The sequence below is a fragment of the Protopterus annectens genome, chromosome 1.part0 (assembly GCF_019279795.1).
Source record: "Protopterus annectens isolate FY-2018-M chromosome 1.part0, PAN1.0, whole genome shotgun sequence".
NCBI lineage: Eukaryota > Metazoa > Chordata > Ceratodontiformes > Protopteridae > Protopterus > Protopterus annectens.
In genome coordinates this window covers 1,851,993,198-1,852,010,341 of record NC_056725.1, presented here as the reverse complement: position 1 = coordinate 1,852,010,341, position 17,144 = coordinate 1,851,993,198, and the positions used below count along the sequence as shown (strand labels likewise).

The 17,144-nt window shown below is 43.8% G+C and overlaps 1 protein-coding gene across 1 annotated transcript in view; it reads right to left on the bottom strand.

The window, feature by feature from the left end:
• RICTOR (RPTOR independent companion of MTOR complex 2) overlaps positions 1–17,144 on the bottom strand; it is a 3,179,211-nt gene that overhangs the window by 2,805,999 nt on the left and 356,068 nt on the right. The gene's annotated exons all lie outside the window — the stretch shown is intronic.

The window sequence follows — 17,144 nt, the reverse complement described above, 5'->3', positions numbered from 1 at the left end:
TTCCATGATAATCTTCTTTATATCCAGTGTATACTCCAACAATTTTAACTTTCACACTTCTGCCAATGACATTAATATACTTGTGATTTCTGTTTACTAAAATACTTTCAGGAATCAATTCTCTAAGTAGTCACAAACAAGGAAGGTCCCAATAAAACCAAGATATCTCCAAAACAAAGCAAGTTGCAATTTTTTAATACAGGTACAACATGCAGCATTTTGCAAGCATAAAATAATGAAAAATAGAAGTTATGTTCTTACCATAACGTTCCATGTTAGTTGTCTTCTTCTCGCCTTCTTCTTGCTGGATGGGTTCGGAGCCGACCTCGGCTCCGACTCGGCCACTCTAAAAGCTCGAGAGTTGGTTCCACCGGCTCGAGGCTCCCCTTATATCCCACAATGCTAGGCGTGAGTTACCTCAGATCTCGTTTGTAAGCTAGGCCCAGCTTATAATAGTAACAGAATAACTATAAACAAAGTCCACCTCTATAAACCAGGGAGAAGAGAAGGGTGACCTACATCCTGATCCAGGAAAATATGCACAGCAGCATATACCTAAAGTAAAGAGGTGGTAGAAAGAGAGGTCACAATCAAAACTCCTCTAGGTCTGTCCAGGCCAGGGGGAAGGAGGGTGGGGCCTAAGAAGAAGGCGAAGAAGACAACTAACATGAATCGTTATGGTAAGAACATAACTTCTATATGTTAAGTTGTCTATCTCGCCTTCATTCTTGCTGGATGGGACCGCGTCCCTAGCACCTTGTCCCGGGTGGCCTAACGGAACAGACTCTTGAGAACAGTGGAACCAAAGTTAGCTCTATGCCTAGAAGCTAAATCCAACTTATAATGAGAAATGAAAGTGTGAGGAGTAGCCCAAGTAGCCGCTGCACAAATGGTGTCAATAGGCAATCTGTCTTGGAAGGCTATAGAAGTAGTCAAAGCTCTGGTAGAATGGGCTTTAGGTTTGTTAGGCAGCTTTTGGTGTCTAATTTCATAAACAAGGGAAATCAGAGATGTTAGCCATCTAGATAATAATACCTTTGAAACTGAAAGTCCGTTTCTGCCTTCTGCATAGGAGACAAACAGCTGGTCAGATTTTCGGAATTGTTTGGTTCTATCCAAATAGTACCTTAACTGACGATGAACATCTAGCCAATGCAATTTTTGTTCAGACCTATTAGAATATTCTGGAAAAAACACAGGGAGGTCAATGCTTTGATTTAGGTTAGACGTCGAGGCTATCTTAGGTAAAAAGGATGGGTTGGTCCGTAAAGATACCCTGTCCTTATGAAACAACAGATAAGGAGGTCGACAGCTGAGTGCATGAAGTTCTGAAACTCTTCTAGATGAAGTAATAGCTACCAGAAAGAGAGTCTTCCATGATAGCAATTTTAAAGAACAGGAGACTGCCGGTTCGAAAGGGGGAAAAATCAAAGAACTAAGAACTAAATTTAGGTCCCAAGGAGGAGGATGATTTCTTATAGGAGGTCTGAGTAGAAAAACTCCTTTCAAAAAGGCTTTGCAAAGCTTGTGGGACATTATGGCAGACTCTGAAATGCCCACATGAAAGTTAGAAATAGCTGCCAATTGAACTTTAAGAGTAGAAGGAGATGAACCTGCATGGAAGAGTTCAGCTAGAAAATCAAGGACCATTTGGATGGAAGCAGTGAAAGGATCTATGTCCCTTCCTTGAGCCCAATAGGCGAAACGTTTCCACTTACTCAAATAAATCTTTTGAGTGGAAGATTTATGGGAAGCTATCAAAATATCTCGAACAGAGTGAGATATTTGAGGAAGCCTGGCTAAGGTTGGAATTGGAGGAACCAAGCAGTGAGGTTCAGAGAGGGAAGGGCGATGAAACTGACCCGACTGATGGATCAAAAGATCTGGAACTAGGTCCAGATGCCAGGGTTGCTCAACAGAAAATGATGTAGAAAGGGGAACCAAACCTGTCGAGGCCAGTAAGGAGCAATGAGGATCAATGAGGCCTTCTGAGCGATAGCTTTCTGTATCACTTGAGAGATTAGTGGGAAGGGAGGAAATGCATACAGAAGTCCCCGGGGCCAAACTTGGACTAGGGCGTCTCTGCTGGGCTGGCCTGGTAAAGGGAATAGGGTGAAATAATCTCTGCACTTGCTGTTTTGGATAGTAGCAAAAAGGTCGCAGCAAGGCTGACCCCACTTGAGAAAAATTTCTCTCACAACAGAGTCTTTCAGAGACCACTCGTGAGGCATGAGGATAGCTCTGCTCAACTTGTCCGCGATTTGATTGGACTTCCCGGGGATGTGCGTTGCTATCAGAAACCGCTGAGAAGAAATCGCCCATTGCCACAGTCTGAGTGCTTCTCGACACAGGGGGTAGGACCTGGTTCCGCCTTGTTTGTTGATATACCACACTACAGACATATTGTCAGTCTGGATTGCTATCGTTCCCAAGGGAAGAGAGTCTTGAAGGGCTTGCAACGCTAAAAGCACTGCTCTCAACTCTAGAACATTTATGTGCAGGTGGCATTCGTCTGGTTGCCATGTGCCCTGGACAGTTATGCCCTGATAATGCCCCCCCCACACCCGATCAGGGAGGCGTCCGTTGTCAGAGTAGCAACCGGAGGGGAAGGAACAAAGGGTCTTCCCAGTAAGAGCTGAGGGGAAGACATCCACCACAGAAGATGATTTCTGCATGTTTGCGTAATCATAATGGTGTGGGACATCGGAAGTTGCTGGTATGACCATTGCGTGAAGAGCATCCATTGAAGGATTCTCATGTGGAATCTGGCTAATGGAAGCAGAGGTATGGCAGCCGCCATAATCCCCAACACTTTCAGAACTAACCTGGCTTTGATTCTGTTGCTGCTGAAGAGGAGCGAGACCAGTTTGTGTATGTCTGTTATTCTCTGATCTGTTAGTCTCACAGACATGTTGACTGTGTCTAGATTTGCCTATGAAGGTAATAGTACGACAAGGCGACAAAACAGACTTTTCGCAATTTATTGAAATGCCTAAATTTTGACAAATGCGAAAGGTGTAGTCCTGGCCATTAGAAGATGATGCTTGGTGGGAGCTGTGAGGAGCCAGTCGTCCAAGTATGGAAACACCTGGAATCCTTGGCGTCTCAGGTGAGAAGCTACCACTGCCATACATTTGGTAAACACCGGGGCAGTGGGTGAGACCAAAGGGCAGGGCCCTGAATTGAAAATGACTGGTTCCCAGCCTGAAGCGGAGGAATCTTCTGGAGCGTCTGTTCATTTTTATGTGATAGTACGCATCCTGAAGGTCTATAGAGCACATCCAGTTTCCCTTTCCCAATAGGGGAAGGATGGACTGCAGCGTGACCATCCGAAATCTTGTTTTCTTGACTGACTTGTTCAAGATACTGAGATCCAAAATTGGTCTCCAGTCCCCTGATTTCTTTGGAACTAAAAAGAACCTGGAGTAGATTCCGGATCCTTGCTGGTCTGCTGGAACTGGCTGAATTGCTCTTTTTGCAAGTAGCTTTGAAATTGCCAAAGCTGCAAGATCCCTTTGAGCGGGTGGAACATCTGGAAGGGATTTTTTTGATTGGTTTGGAATGCGAACGAAGGGAATGGAATAGCCTTCAGAAATGATGGACTGTACCCATTTGTCTTGAGTCAGGGATAGCCAGGCTTCTGGGTACAGTGACAATCTTCCCCCGACTGCCTCCGAAGGTGGGCAGTCGGGCAACACCTCAGGGATGCTGAAAGGGCTTATCAGAGAAGGTTTCTCGATTGCCCTGGTTCTCTGGACCCCCTGCCTCTAGGGCGGCGTCTAGCATTGTTGTTCCCCCTCTGCCTCTGGCGGGGAACCGACTCTGTGCGTCAGGCGAAGTCCCTTGAGATTGTTTGCGGAACCACATTTTTCCACTTTTCTGGCCTTTGGGGTAAGGCCTAGAAGGAGTAGAAAAACAGACTCAGACGGCAGAAAGAGTCTTGCCATCCGTCTCGCACCTAGTCAAGGTTTCTTTCACTTGAGGACCAAAAAGAGATGATCCATCAAACGGGGAATTAGTGAATGACGTTTTAAAGGGGTCTGCAAAGTTGCATAGCTGCATCCAGGCATGCCTGCGTAAGGCCACACCTGTCCCTGCGGCCCTGCTCGCTCCATCAGCCGCATAAGAAAGGAGGCGCATGGAGGAGTTAGCTATGGAGTTCAGGGTAGCCAGCTGAGTGTTCATCTTGTCTTGAAAACCCACAGCCATAGGATCCTTCAACATGTCACTCGCTTCTTTGATCAAGTCTCTTTGAAGACGAGTAAAATGGCATAGGTAGTTCAGCGAGCATAGCAAAGGTCGCTGCGAGAACATTCGCTTCCGTACCTGTCCATAGACCTAGATTCTTTGTTAGGGAGATGAACAGGCACTGAAGGATCAGCTAGTTCCTTCTTGGTGGCAGCAGCTACCACCATAGCATCCACAGAAACACCTTTTGTGAGAAATTGCTTGTCAGTTGGTGCTGTTATAAATTTGGAAGGTCTCCTGGGGGTAGGGTCCACTGAATCAGGAGCCGTCCAGGCCTTCTTTGCAACCACCTGCATGAGGGGATGAAGGGGGACACCCAGGAGGTGGAAGGGTGAGAGCCAAGCGCCACAAGATACACAGATTCATCCTCCGAAGGGTTAAGGGCTGGCCAATTTCCCCTCTGTTTCAGGATCTCTAGAATGTCTGTGAAAGAGACATCTTCAGAAGGGGAACGTGGGGAACCCTCGGAATCCTCTAAATCTGTGTCAGAGGTGACAGACTCAGGTGAGTCTATGTGCTTCCTCTTACACTTTCTCTTCCTAGGGGCTCCCCTGCCAATTCAGGGAGGCCTAGGAAGAGGATTAGATCAACACAGGGGATTCTTGAGAAGCTGGCACTCTGCGGACTGGGATGAGGGAGTGAGTCGACATAACCAAAGGCACCGAAGAGGGAGGGGGCGGAGCCGACTGTGGAGTCGAACAAGGTTCCAACACACTCCGCATGACCTCGAACACCCCTGTCCGGCAGAGCCAGAGGTCCCGCTCCGAAGCTGAGAACCTCCCTCGGCACCGACAGAGATGGCTCGAGGCCGATGTCGGAGCCGAGCTCACCAGCCGAAGCACCGAGAGGGAGAGGGGTCGGACAAGAGTCCGATGCCACTCACCTCGAGCCGACGAGGAAGCGGCGCCGAGATTCTTCAAGAAGAAATCGGAGCCGGACGGAGCCGAAGACAATTGTATCGGCTCCGGCGCTACCACAGTCTCGGTCCCGAGGCGCCCGGCTCCGAGCTCAAAGGAGTCAGAGGAGGAATATTTATAGGAAAAAGTTGAGGCATCGACTGATGAGTCGGACTCTGGAGCATTTGGGCCAGTGCCTCGGACTTCAAAAGTCTACTCACTACCCTCTGGAGGTCGTGATCTGAAAGCCTCGATGACCTGGAGGAGTGAGATCTGTGGCTCCGTTCAGACAGCAGGGGAGACGCTGGAGCCGAATGAACTGAGCCAAGGGACGGTGACCTCGATCTCTTTCTAGATGTCGGCTCCGATGGTCTGATCGGAGCCGACCCAGGAATCTCTAATGCCTCGGCTCCGGCACAGATACTGCAGTCAAAGACTCATCGGCTCCAGCCGGAGCCGATGAAGCAGTAGGCTTCTAAGCCTTAGGCCTCGACTCTGAAGCTGGAGCCGAGGTCTTGGAAGCCTTAGAGGGCTTCCCCGATGACACAGAAGGGGAACCTTCAGGCTTAATCAAACCCCTTAAAATGAGTTTATTTTTTCTCTCCTGCAGGACTCTAGGGCTGAAGCCATGGCATACAGCACAAGAGTCCTGCAGGTGTAAAGGTCCCAGGCAATACACACAAGAAGTGTGACCGTCTGTCAGAGACATTTTCTGACAGCACGAGTCACACTTCTTGAAGCCTGAGACCTTTGTATCCTTGGACATACTCAAGGAACCGAAGTGTAATCACACACAGAAAACACACACACAGATTACACTGATAGGGGTTTAAAGGGAATTATTTAAATTAAAGGGTAAGTTAAGTTAAAACTCCCTAATCAAACACACACACACCCTAAGGATAGGGAAGGAAGGGCCTGAAGGCCTTTGGGAAAGAACTATAAGTTCTTTAGAAAAAAAGGGGGCTGGATAAAAGGTAGAAGGGATAATATCCACTACACTAAGGGGAAAGAAAAATACACTAAGCTAGCTTAAGTCTAAAGAATTTAAACTAGTCTAACTTTCACTAACCTGGAGCCGGTAGAAAACACACCTCGATCGCTGTAGCGGCAAATGAGATCTGAGGTAACTCACGCCTAGCATTGTGGGATATAAGGGGAGCCTCGAGCCGGTGGAACCAACTCTCGAGCTTTTAGAGTGGCCGAGTCGGAGCAGAGGTCGGCTCCGAACCCATCCAGCAAGAATGAAGGCGAGATAGACAACTTAACATCAATGATTATATTACTTATTACCTTTCTGTCACCACTGCAAGCCAAAGCTGAGAAAAAAGGAAAGTACAGTTGTGTACCTACCATAAATGTAGATGTTAGAGTGTATTCACTGTTGCTGTCATTACACTTGGGTTAGCCTGCTGGCAGGCTACCCGCAGTCGGCCTGAATTCCAAAGTCCTGGTCTGGCGTCGGTTGCTGTCACCTCTTCCCTGACGTCAGTGCGCCAGGGGTATATAAGATGCAGCCGACGCCATTTTCTTCAGTTTTTCTTGTCCCAGATGTCAGGTGCCCCCAAGAAGGTAGGCAATACATACTGCTTATAAAAACATACAGTGAAATAAAAACAATACCTTCATCTACAAGCAAATACACCACATAGGTTGTATAGGATAGAGAAGTATAGATAAGTCCCAGCAAAGAAAAGGGGGATGGAGGGTGGGTAACCTGGACTGCAACAGTGAATACACTCGAACATCTACATTTATGGTAGGTACACAACTGTACTATGTTCATCGTGTTTCACTGTTGCAGTCATTACACTTGGGTTGAATCCCAAAGCTGAGGTAGGGCGGCTGGGTCTAAATAGGATTAGGAGTGGTTATGAGGCCCTGCAGAACTGCAGTGGCAAAGCCTGCTCTGGATTTAGAGTAAAGAGGTAAGTGATAATGCTTGGTAAATGTGTGCACTGAACTCCAAGTTGCAACCTCCAACATTTCCTTGGTTGGTACTCCTCTGAGAAAGGCTGCTGAAGTGGCTGCTGCCCTGGTAGAATGTGGCCTAATATTCTTAGGCACTGACTTGCCATACTGTGCATAGCAGAAACGAATACAGTGTCCTATCCATTTTGAAATAGTCTGCTATCAGATAGCCTTTCCTTGTGATCCTGCAGCATATGCTACAAACAGTTGCTCAATTTTTCTGAAAGCTTTTGTTTTGTCCAAGTAGAAGCGTAGCTGCCTGTCTATGTCCAATGCCTGTGTATGTCCAAAGAGTGCAGAAGTCTCTCCCCTTTATTCTGGGGATTTGGATAAAATGTTGGCAAATGAATGGTTTGGTTAAGAGCCACACTGGATACTACCTTTGGCATAAATGTTAGGTTTGTCCTTGGAGAAACCCTGTCCAGATGAAAACTGATAAAAGGTTCCACTGCCATTAATGCCTGTAACTCTGAGACTCTTCTTGCTGAAGTTATAGCTAGGAGCAGAGCAGTTTTCTATGATAAGAATTTTATATCAGCTGTATTGGCTGGCTCAAAAGGAGGCAGTGTGAGCTTTTCTAAGACAAAGTTGAGGTCCCATGTAGGTATCGGTGCTCTCCTTGGGGGTCTTATGTTTTTTGCCCCTCTGAGATACTGTCTTAACAGTGGATGTGAGAAAATAGGAGGTTCCGTATTGTAATGAGCTGAAATGGCAGAGGCATGGATCTTAATTGATGAGAAGGATAGGCCTTTGTCCAGCATCTCAATTAGGTATTGTAACATCTGAGGAATATTTGGAACAAGTGGTTCAAGTCCTTGTGCCTGGTTCCAAGCACAGAATCTCTTCCATTTTTCTGCATAAGATTTTCTGGTGCTGGGCCTCCTGGCTTCCAAAATGACATCCATAACAGCTTTAGAGAGAGGTGTGTTCTGAGTGGCTACATTATCTGCCATGCAGCCAGAGTTAAGGTTTTGAGTTGGCTGTGCAGGATCGGATTGTTTTGTTGAGCCAGAAGATGAGGAATTTGAGGCAAAGTCCATGCTGGGCCTTGAGACAAGCTCTTTAGGATTGGGTACCAGTGTTGGCGTGGCCAGTCTGGGGCAATCAGAATCATTTTTGGCTTCTCTTGTCTGACTTTTTGGAGCACCTTGGGAAGGACAGGCAGTGATGGAAAGGCATAAACTGTTAGGGTTTTCCAGCTGAATGATAGATCATCCACTTTCCATGCTTGTGAGTGACAAGTCCTTGTACAGAATCTCTGTAGTTGGCAGTTGTTAGAGGAGGCAAAAAGATCTATGTCTGGGCATCCCCATTTCCTTGTTATCATGCTGAAGACCTGTGGACTTAGTTTCCACTCATGAGGGTCCATGAGGTTTCTGCTTAGTTCGTCTGCCAGAGTATTTTTCTTTCCTGGCAGGAATTGCGCCTGCAGATGTACTTGATAGGTCAGTGCTGTGTTCCACAAGGTCATGGCTTGCCTGTAGAGGGGGTAGGAATGTGTGCCGCCTTGCTTGTTTATGTACCACATAATTGTAGTATTGTCCATCTTTAGTAATAGTTGTCCTGGAAGTAGTAGATCCTTGAATGCTGTCAGGGCATTCTGTACAGCTAGCATCCCTTTTTGACTGATGTGAAGATGCATTTGGTCCGTGGGCCACGTGCCCTGAATACATTTTCCTGCCATGTGTGCCCCCCAGGCATAATCCGATGCACCTGTTGTTAGTGTCTGTCTGGCTGTGGGTAAAGTGAAAGGCTGTCCCTTGTTGTGGTGACAGGCCAGTGCCCACCATCGAACTCCTGTTGCAGGCAGGGAATAAGGGTTATTATTGTTTCCAGGCTGTGGCAATGTTGAGTCCAAACACTTTTTAGATACCATTGTAGCTTCCTCATATGCAGTCTTGCATATGGAATTAGTAGGATGCAGGATGCCATGAAGCCCAAAGCCTGTAGAATTTTTCTTGCAGGTAGCTGGGTCTTTGCTGCCATCATTTGAAAGTAATGAGTTAGTTGCCTTTGCTTGTCTGGCGTGAGATAAGCCATCTGGGCAGTTGTATTTAAGCTTGCACCCAGGAATATTATCTCTTGAGAGAGCACTAGCTTTGATTTATTTTCGTTTACTGTGTACCCTAGGCAAATTAGTAATCGTTTTACAAACGCCAGATGGTGTAATAGAATGTCCTGCTCTCTGCTTGAATAAGGCAGTCGTCCAAGTAGGGATATATTTGAATTCCTTTTTGTCTGCAAAATGCAATTACTGGTGCCAGGCATTTTGTGAAGACCCTGAGCGCAGTAGATAAGCCAAAGGGCAGTGCAGAGTATTGGTAATGCATTGAGCCAGCTATGAATCTGAGGTATCTTCTGCAAGATTGTCTGATTGGGACATGCAGGTATGCCTCTTTGAGGTCCAAAGTAACTAGCCAAGCCTTCTTGCCCAGCATGGGTAGAAGTTGCTGCAGTGTCAACATTTTGAATTTTGGAACATCCAGGAAAGTATTTAGAATTTACAGGTCCAGTATTGGTCCCCAGGCTTTGTCCTTTCTGGGTACCAAGAAAAGTCTTGAGTAAAATCCTTGCCCTTGTTCTTGCTATGTACTTTTTGAATAGCTCTCATGTCCATGAGAGCAGAAATTTGTTTTTGTGCCTTTGCCCACTGATTTTGTGGCAGGTCTGGCATACCTTTTGACCTTGGTAGGGTGTGAAAGTGGAAGCTGTAACCCTGAGAAACAATATTCAGTACCCATTTGTCCTGGGTGATCATGTGCCAATTTTGTGAGAAAAGTGCTAGTTTTCCCCCTAAGGGTGCTGCCAAAAGGTAAGTGCTTGGCATTTGCAGAGGGAAGTCATTGGGACTGTTTTCTATAAAGTTGTGATTTGTCTTCTCCGCCTTTGGGGGCTGAAGCACCCCATTGTTTAGGTCTGTATGAGCCTTGGGGCTGAGATCTGCCTCTTGGGTGTCTGTATCTGCCTCTTTGTGGCCTGTCTGACATTGGAAAGGACCAATTTTTTGAAGGCCAGTTCCTGCTAAATCTAGGTGGCTGAACCTGTAAGAAATCCTTTACTGTCTGCATTGATTTTGCTTTATCCTCCATTTTCTTTAACACCTCTTCTGCCTCAACACCAAACAAAGTATCATGCTGTAATGGAGCAACCAATAATTTTGCTTTAACATGATCAGGTAAACTTTGTTCTTTTAACCAAGCATGCCTTCGAATGACAGAACCTGTAACTGCGGTTCTGCAAGAAGCCTCTAAAGAATCAAAACCACATTGCAAAGTATGCTTTCCCACTTGTTCAGCTACATGCAATAAATCCTGCATTTCCTTATTGTCAGGACATTCTGAGCTTGTAAGCATTTTCTGTTTTAGCAAAGACATTAGGTATTGTTGATATTTAAGCATGTGAAACTGGCAGTTTAAAGCCCTTACAGCTAAAGTAGCAGAAGTGTAAACTTTTTTCCCCCATCTATCCAGTGAGTGCTCTAGAATCCCTATCAGAGGGAACAGGGTTTTTTGCAGTGGAAGCCTTAACCCCTTTGGGACCCTGAGAAATTGTTTCTGGGTCAGCAGCAGGGTTTTTATAAAGAAATTTATGAGAGTCTGGGACCCTGTAGTACCTATCTGGCTTGACTGGTGCAGGGGGTAAAGAATCAGGAGACAAACTGGATTTGGAAAAAACATCATCAACAATATCTAGTACAGGGGGGATAGCAAGGCGCCTGTGCTGAGGCAGTAAAAGAAAGTCTCTGAGCCTTTTCTTGGATTCTGAATAATCCTGGCTCTCCCAATGGAAATGCTCCCTCATGGTGTGCAAAGTTTCCCCAAAAGAGTAATCCTCAGGAGGAGAGGCTGAAGGGATAAGATTCTTCAGCGTCAGAGTCTTCATAGGGAGGAAGAGAATATCCCTGTTCTGAAGAGAAATCAGAGGAAATAGAAACCTGGTCAGAGAAGTCATAGTCCGTGTCTTGCCTAGGCCTTTTATCAGGAGGGGGATGGGAACCCTTAATCAAAGTAATTAGGTCCTCGGCCATTTTAAGCATCTGCTTCTTTGGCATGGATGACTGTCCAGGAGAATGCTGTACTTGTTTCTTTGTCTTTAATGGTGTTTTAGACTTTGCCTTGGCTGCTGAAGTGGACTTGATAGTAAGCTGTGTAGGTCTGAAAACACTGTCAGAAGCCGATGCCTGCTCAGCGGCTCCGGACCATCTGAGGGAATAGTTTCCGTAGGCCCAATACCTTGAGTTTCCAGAGGCCTAGTTGTCTCCACGTGGGAGTCAGAGGTGGCCTGTGGCTCTGAGGTAGCGGGTGTCAGGGGCTGCGAAAGCACATCACTGAGAACTAGGCCAGTCGCCGGTTCACCGGAAGAGGCTTCGTCATCGGTTTTGGACCTCGGATGCCTGTCCTTTTCTTTGTCTTTGCGTTTTTTATGAATTCCGGTCGTCGGTTGTTCCGACGGCATTATGTAGTTAAACCTTCGGCCAAAGTAATGTAAAGCAAAATCAAACCGACGCTTAATACTGCGTTGGTTGAATCTAGCACAAAACCGACAACTAGCAACGTCGTGGTCAGGGCCTAGGCAAGGAATACAGTAAGAGTGAAAATCCTTATGAGGTATTTGCTTCCCACAAGAAATACAACTGTTAACTTTTACTGACATCGGTCTGGAGCAAGAAAAAGTTTACCCAACGGGGTACTTAGCTTTATTGAAAACTTTGGTTCTGAAATTCAATTTCGAAAATCTCAGGAGTCGGCCGACCGGCACTTGCAAACTGCTTTTGCTTCAGGCACCGTGCGGCAAGAAAGACAGAAGAAAATGGCGTCGGCTGCATCTTATATACCCTTGGTGCACTGACATCAGGGAAGAGGTGACAGCAACTGATGCCGGACCAGGACTTTGGAATTCAGGCCGACTGCGGGCAGCCTGCCAGCAGGATAACCCAAGTGTAATGACTGCAACAGTGAAACACGATGAACATCAGAAAAATATATCCTATCTACAAACTTAAACAATAAATATGAATAAGCATTCTCTCATATCATGTTTCAATATGATAATCAAAACATTTTAAAATCACAGTAACTAAACGGCCGAGGGGCAAGCTGTCGGTAAATACAGTCACAAGCTCAAGGTCAGCTAGTGGCCCTGACTCCAAATGTGAAACAAATCTAACAGTCAGAGAATTAGAAATTGGGGATGCCTGCAGTACTACTAGTTAGTCTCCTCTTTAACTCACATCCACAGTCATGATGTGCACATGAATACGTAAGGAGGAATGATTACAGCCTCATTAATATTTATGAAATTCTCTTCTGTTCATGTTTTCCTACTGCAGCAAAAGTACATATTTGTGCATGCATACATGCATTTTTGGTTAATGTAACAGAAGTACATCAAAACCGTATGTCATACCAGACAAAAAAAAAAAAAAAAAAACATTCAAAGGGCTAGCTCAGGTGCAATAAGAAACTACATTATGAAGGAAACATGGACACACCAGCGATAAACAGTGAGGGAAGTGGGAAGTCTCTGGTATGAGAAGAGACTTAGTCAGAACACTCTTGAAAAGAATAAGAACTGGAGTACAAGTCCAACGGGATTTGGACAAACAGCTGTCTGGGCCAACTGAGACAGATGGTTTTGGAAAAAAAAGAGAGGGGACATGGATGGCAGTAGGCAGGAAATTCTAGAAGGATTTATGAAAACACTACTTCCAAAGCAGGGTAAGGTGATGGGGCTCTGTTTTCCTGCAGGTCAATCAAACAATTTCAGGATGTCTGGGACAAATAGAAGAAAGGATATGTAAAGCATGGATAGCCAGCTGCACAGGAACTAAAATAAATATTTGAATAGACTATTTTTTCTCTGTTCATATGCAATTTTAACTGCTCAGTGTTACTGTTCTACTCAGACTGAAACTGCAAGTTTAGACCCCAAAATAAATTACTGAGCACGACTCAAGACAGACTACTTCAACAAAAAGGGGAGGGGTGGCTTTCTTCAAAATATATTTCTGCGGTTGAGATTTCCACGAAATGTACTACCTTATTCTAGAATGGTAAAGTCATTTCTGCCCACAAAACAGGAAGGCCAGACAGAATGGAAAAGCAAATGCTTCAATTAAAAAAACAAAATGTACTCTTTTAAATCAAGCCAGACCTTAGTTAACATGTTTACACTATGTCACTGAGACTTAGAAATTTGTTCTTCAGTATGGCAGGTTTATTAACATTCACCAAAAATATCTACACCACCACAAAAACCATACATACATATCATGCATAACATCACAGAGTGGGAAGATCAGAGATTTCAGAAAAAAACTGCAGCTAATTTTATGCAAGTTGTAACATGTCTTAAAAAGTTTTTTTTTCCTACCAAATTAAAGCATGGTGTGTAGCCAGACACAAAATCATGTAAAAAAAAAAAAAGTTTTTCCTAAAGTTTGTTTAGGAAACAGAAGGTAGGCAGTACATAAACTGCACAGTAATCAAAATGTGTAATCAACGCTCAATTATGAATGCTGGAGAGCAAAAAGTACTAAACTGAAAACATACTTGACAGTATGACCACCATATCTTAATATTTTATAGAACCAGTTATCTTCTGTCATGTCAAAATACAATTTTTAACTGAAAACAAAGTTGCAGCATTTGGTAGTACTGGCTACAGAGGAAGAGAAGTGCTGAAAGCTGTGAACACATAGCCTAGAAAGCACCTATGAATTTAACAACCACAAGGACCTTTTTAAGCTTAGCCATGCATCCCAAATCTCAGACAAGTTCTGGTTATTTTGTTAAATGTAAGCAGGAGTTTGGGAGATGGAACCATTTACAGGCTGCCTGTGTCCATTAGAGAGACAGGTACCAAACCTAGGATGAAAGGCCCCAAGACTTTGGAATTCAGGCCAACTGAGGGCAACCTGCCAGCAGGATTACCCAAATGCAATGACTGCAACAGTGAAACATGAAGAACATCTGATAATACACGCATAAACTACAAAAGTCCATAAAGTGTTCCATATTTAAAATTCACACACTAATAAAAATTCTAAATCTATCTACCCAAACTTTTTAATTTCAATATACAAGTAAAGGATATTGTTCCGTTGAGTCCTGGGTCCCTAATGGAATCCAGTCTCAACTGCCAAAAAAGTTCTTGTTGCTCTAATAAAAGCGAAAAAGGGCCCCCCTTCCAATCTACAACAACCTGATCCAATACCCGGAACATAAAGGAATGTGTTGGGTACTCGCTAAGTGTTTGACTAAAGCATTTTCAATTCTATTCCTTCTGATGCTACATATGTGCTCATATATTCTCTCTCTTAGTTTTCTGTCAGTTTTTCCTACGTAAAACGCAGGACATAACTTACATTGAGCCAAATAAACAACTGATTTCGAGTTACAGTTGTATCTCCCCAACGTTTTAAAAATGCTGTTGTTCACTGTGACATTAGTTCCAGTTATATATTTACAGTAGCTACAGTTTTCACATTTAAATGTTCCGGGGGATCTTACTGAAGTTTCCAATAAGTTCATATTTTTTCCTTTTCTATATATAGTCAGTGGGGACCCTCCAAGTTTGTCTTTAAACTCCTTTTCCGTGAGTAGTATGTTCCAGTTTCTCATCAAAATGTGTTTCAATTCCTCTGCATCTATACTGAAGGGTGTAATAAAACTTCTAGAATAATTCCTAGTCACATAGTCCATTCAAAAGTTGTTGACCATAACCATTTTCATTTGACTCAACATTCTGCTCACTATGAGGTTCATTACTCACTCCCACTCCTTTTAAAATGGGCGTGTAAGTCCCACTTTTTCTCTTATTCTGAATCTCATCTACCACTTCTCTTATTAACTTCTCCGGGTAACCTCTATTCGTAAACATTTCACTCAATAAGCTACATTCTTCCTCAGTCACCATACGGGCAGCTCTCACCAACTGCTCTTTGATTACTGCACGCTTTTGTTGGGGGGGGTGTAGACCAGAGTAATGTAACATGGTATTTGAATAAGTACTCTTACAGTGAATCTTCGCCAAATAACGTTTATCTAAGTAATTCTTTTCGAGGTGTATATCCAAATAATTAGTTCTACTTCTGTGTGCTGTGTATGTAAATGTTAAAAAGTCAGTGCTGGTATTTAAGTAGTTGATAAAGTCTTCAATGGTTCTTTCACTACAATGGAATATCACAAACACATCATCCAGGAACTGTGTATAGTAGGTAATACAGTTCTTGAACCCATTATTATTAAAAATAAAACTATGTTCCCAATGGGCTAACACCAGGTTGGCAAAACTTGCCCCAAATGGAGAGCCCATTGCAACTCCAAACTTTTGGCGGTAAATTTCTTTAGTAAACATTGCGGTGGTGGTGCTGCGTTAGCGTTGTCACCTCATAGTAAGACGTTGTCCGGTTCGATTCTCAGCAAGAGCATCTTCTGTGTAGAGACATGCGTGAATGGGCGTACCTTCGTGGAAGGTTGTGCGTCAGGGCTGGCAAATCGACACGTAAAAATCTACTGTCAATCATTAGTGGGCCGGAGTTCCACTGTGGCGACCCCTAACCGGGAAAAGCCGAAAGACACAACAACAACAACAAAGTTATTTGATAAAACGATATCCAATAACTCTTGAACTAGTCTTATTTCTGTGCTTGTCGCTCCATGTCGAATCATAGTTTCTATTACCCACTCAATACCTGTGGTGTGTGGGATAGAAAAATACAGATCCTTTACGTCTATAGTCATTAAGGTGGCAGTGTCACTGTAAGGAAGTTCACGGAGTGATGCTAAAAAAGCCCACAAGTCCCTACATATCTGGTGTTCCATACTTACGTATTTTTTCAACACAGTATCCACATGTTTCTCACATGCATAAGTAATCGACCCTCTAGCATTCACTAGTGCTCTCATCGGTGGGTCACTAATACTTTTATGTAGTTTTGGTATACCAAAGATAGCAGGGACTCTAGGGGCTAAAACAGACACATAGTTGAAAGTAGACAAGTCAATCAAACCTTCAATGAATAAATCATTAAAAAAGGAATTAACACGTCTATAAGCCCCATTCAGTTCACTCACACTTGCCTTAACATAGGTATCAGGGTTAAGTACCTTTAACATTCTTTCTGTGTACTTATCCGTACCCATTATTACTAAACCACCACCCTTGTCAGGTTTTAAAAATCTTACAGGGAGTGATTTTAAAGACTTCAAAGCTTCCTCCTCTTCTTTAGACATATTAGGAATTACAGTAGTACATTGTTTAGCCAAGTTCCTAAATTCTCACACATAAATTCGAACAAAGTCAACAAGGGATGCAAAGATGGATTAAAGGTGCTTGAGGCATTTAAAGTCGTAGTAGTTATGTTACTGTTCCCAAAAAGTAACGCTAGATTCAGTTTTCTTACATAAAGCTTTAGACCAATTAGCGTTCTAACCAGATCAAATCTTTCTGAAGGTACAAATGTCAGTCTTTTCGCAAAAAAATCACACAAGCAAAAGGGAATTTCAAATTCTGTGAAATTATAGTTTAAAATCTCCTTCTGTATTTCTGAGTACACTCACAGTTCTTCCAATTACCTCTTCATACTGTTGGACCCCTTCCTGTTGTTCGTTTTGCTCCGGGTGTTGTAGTTCCATTGGTGGTTTTGACCCCTGTTTGGAAAAAACTGTTGGTCATTGTTCTGAGTTTGAAACAAGTAGTCGTGCTTCTGCACTGATCCCCCGGAACATTTAAATGTGAAAACTGCAACTACTGTAAATATACAACAGGAACTAATGTCACAGTGAATAGAGTTTTTAAAACGTTAGGGAGATGCAACTGTAACTCGAAATCAGTTGTTTATTTGGCTCAATGTAAGTTATGTCCTGCGTTTTACGTAGGAAAAACTAACAGAAAACTAAGACAGAGAATATATGAGCACATATATAGCATCAGAAGGAATAGAAATGAAAATGCTTTAGCCAAACACTGTAGCGAGTACCCAACACATTCCTTTATGTTCCGGGTATTGGATCAGGTTGTTATAGA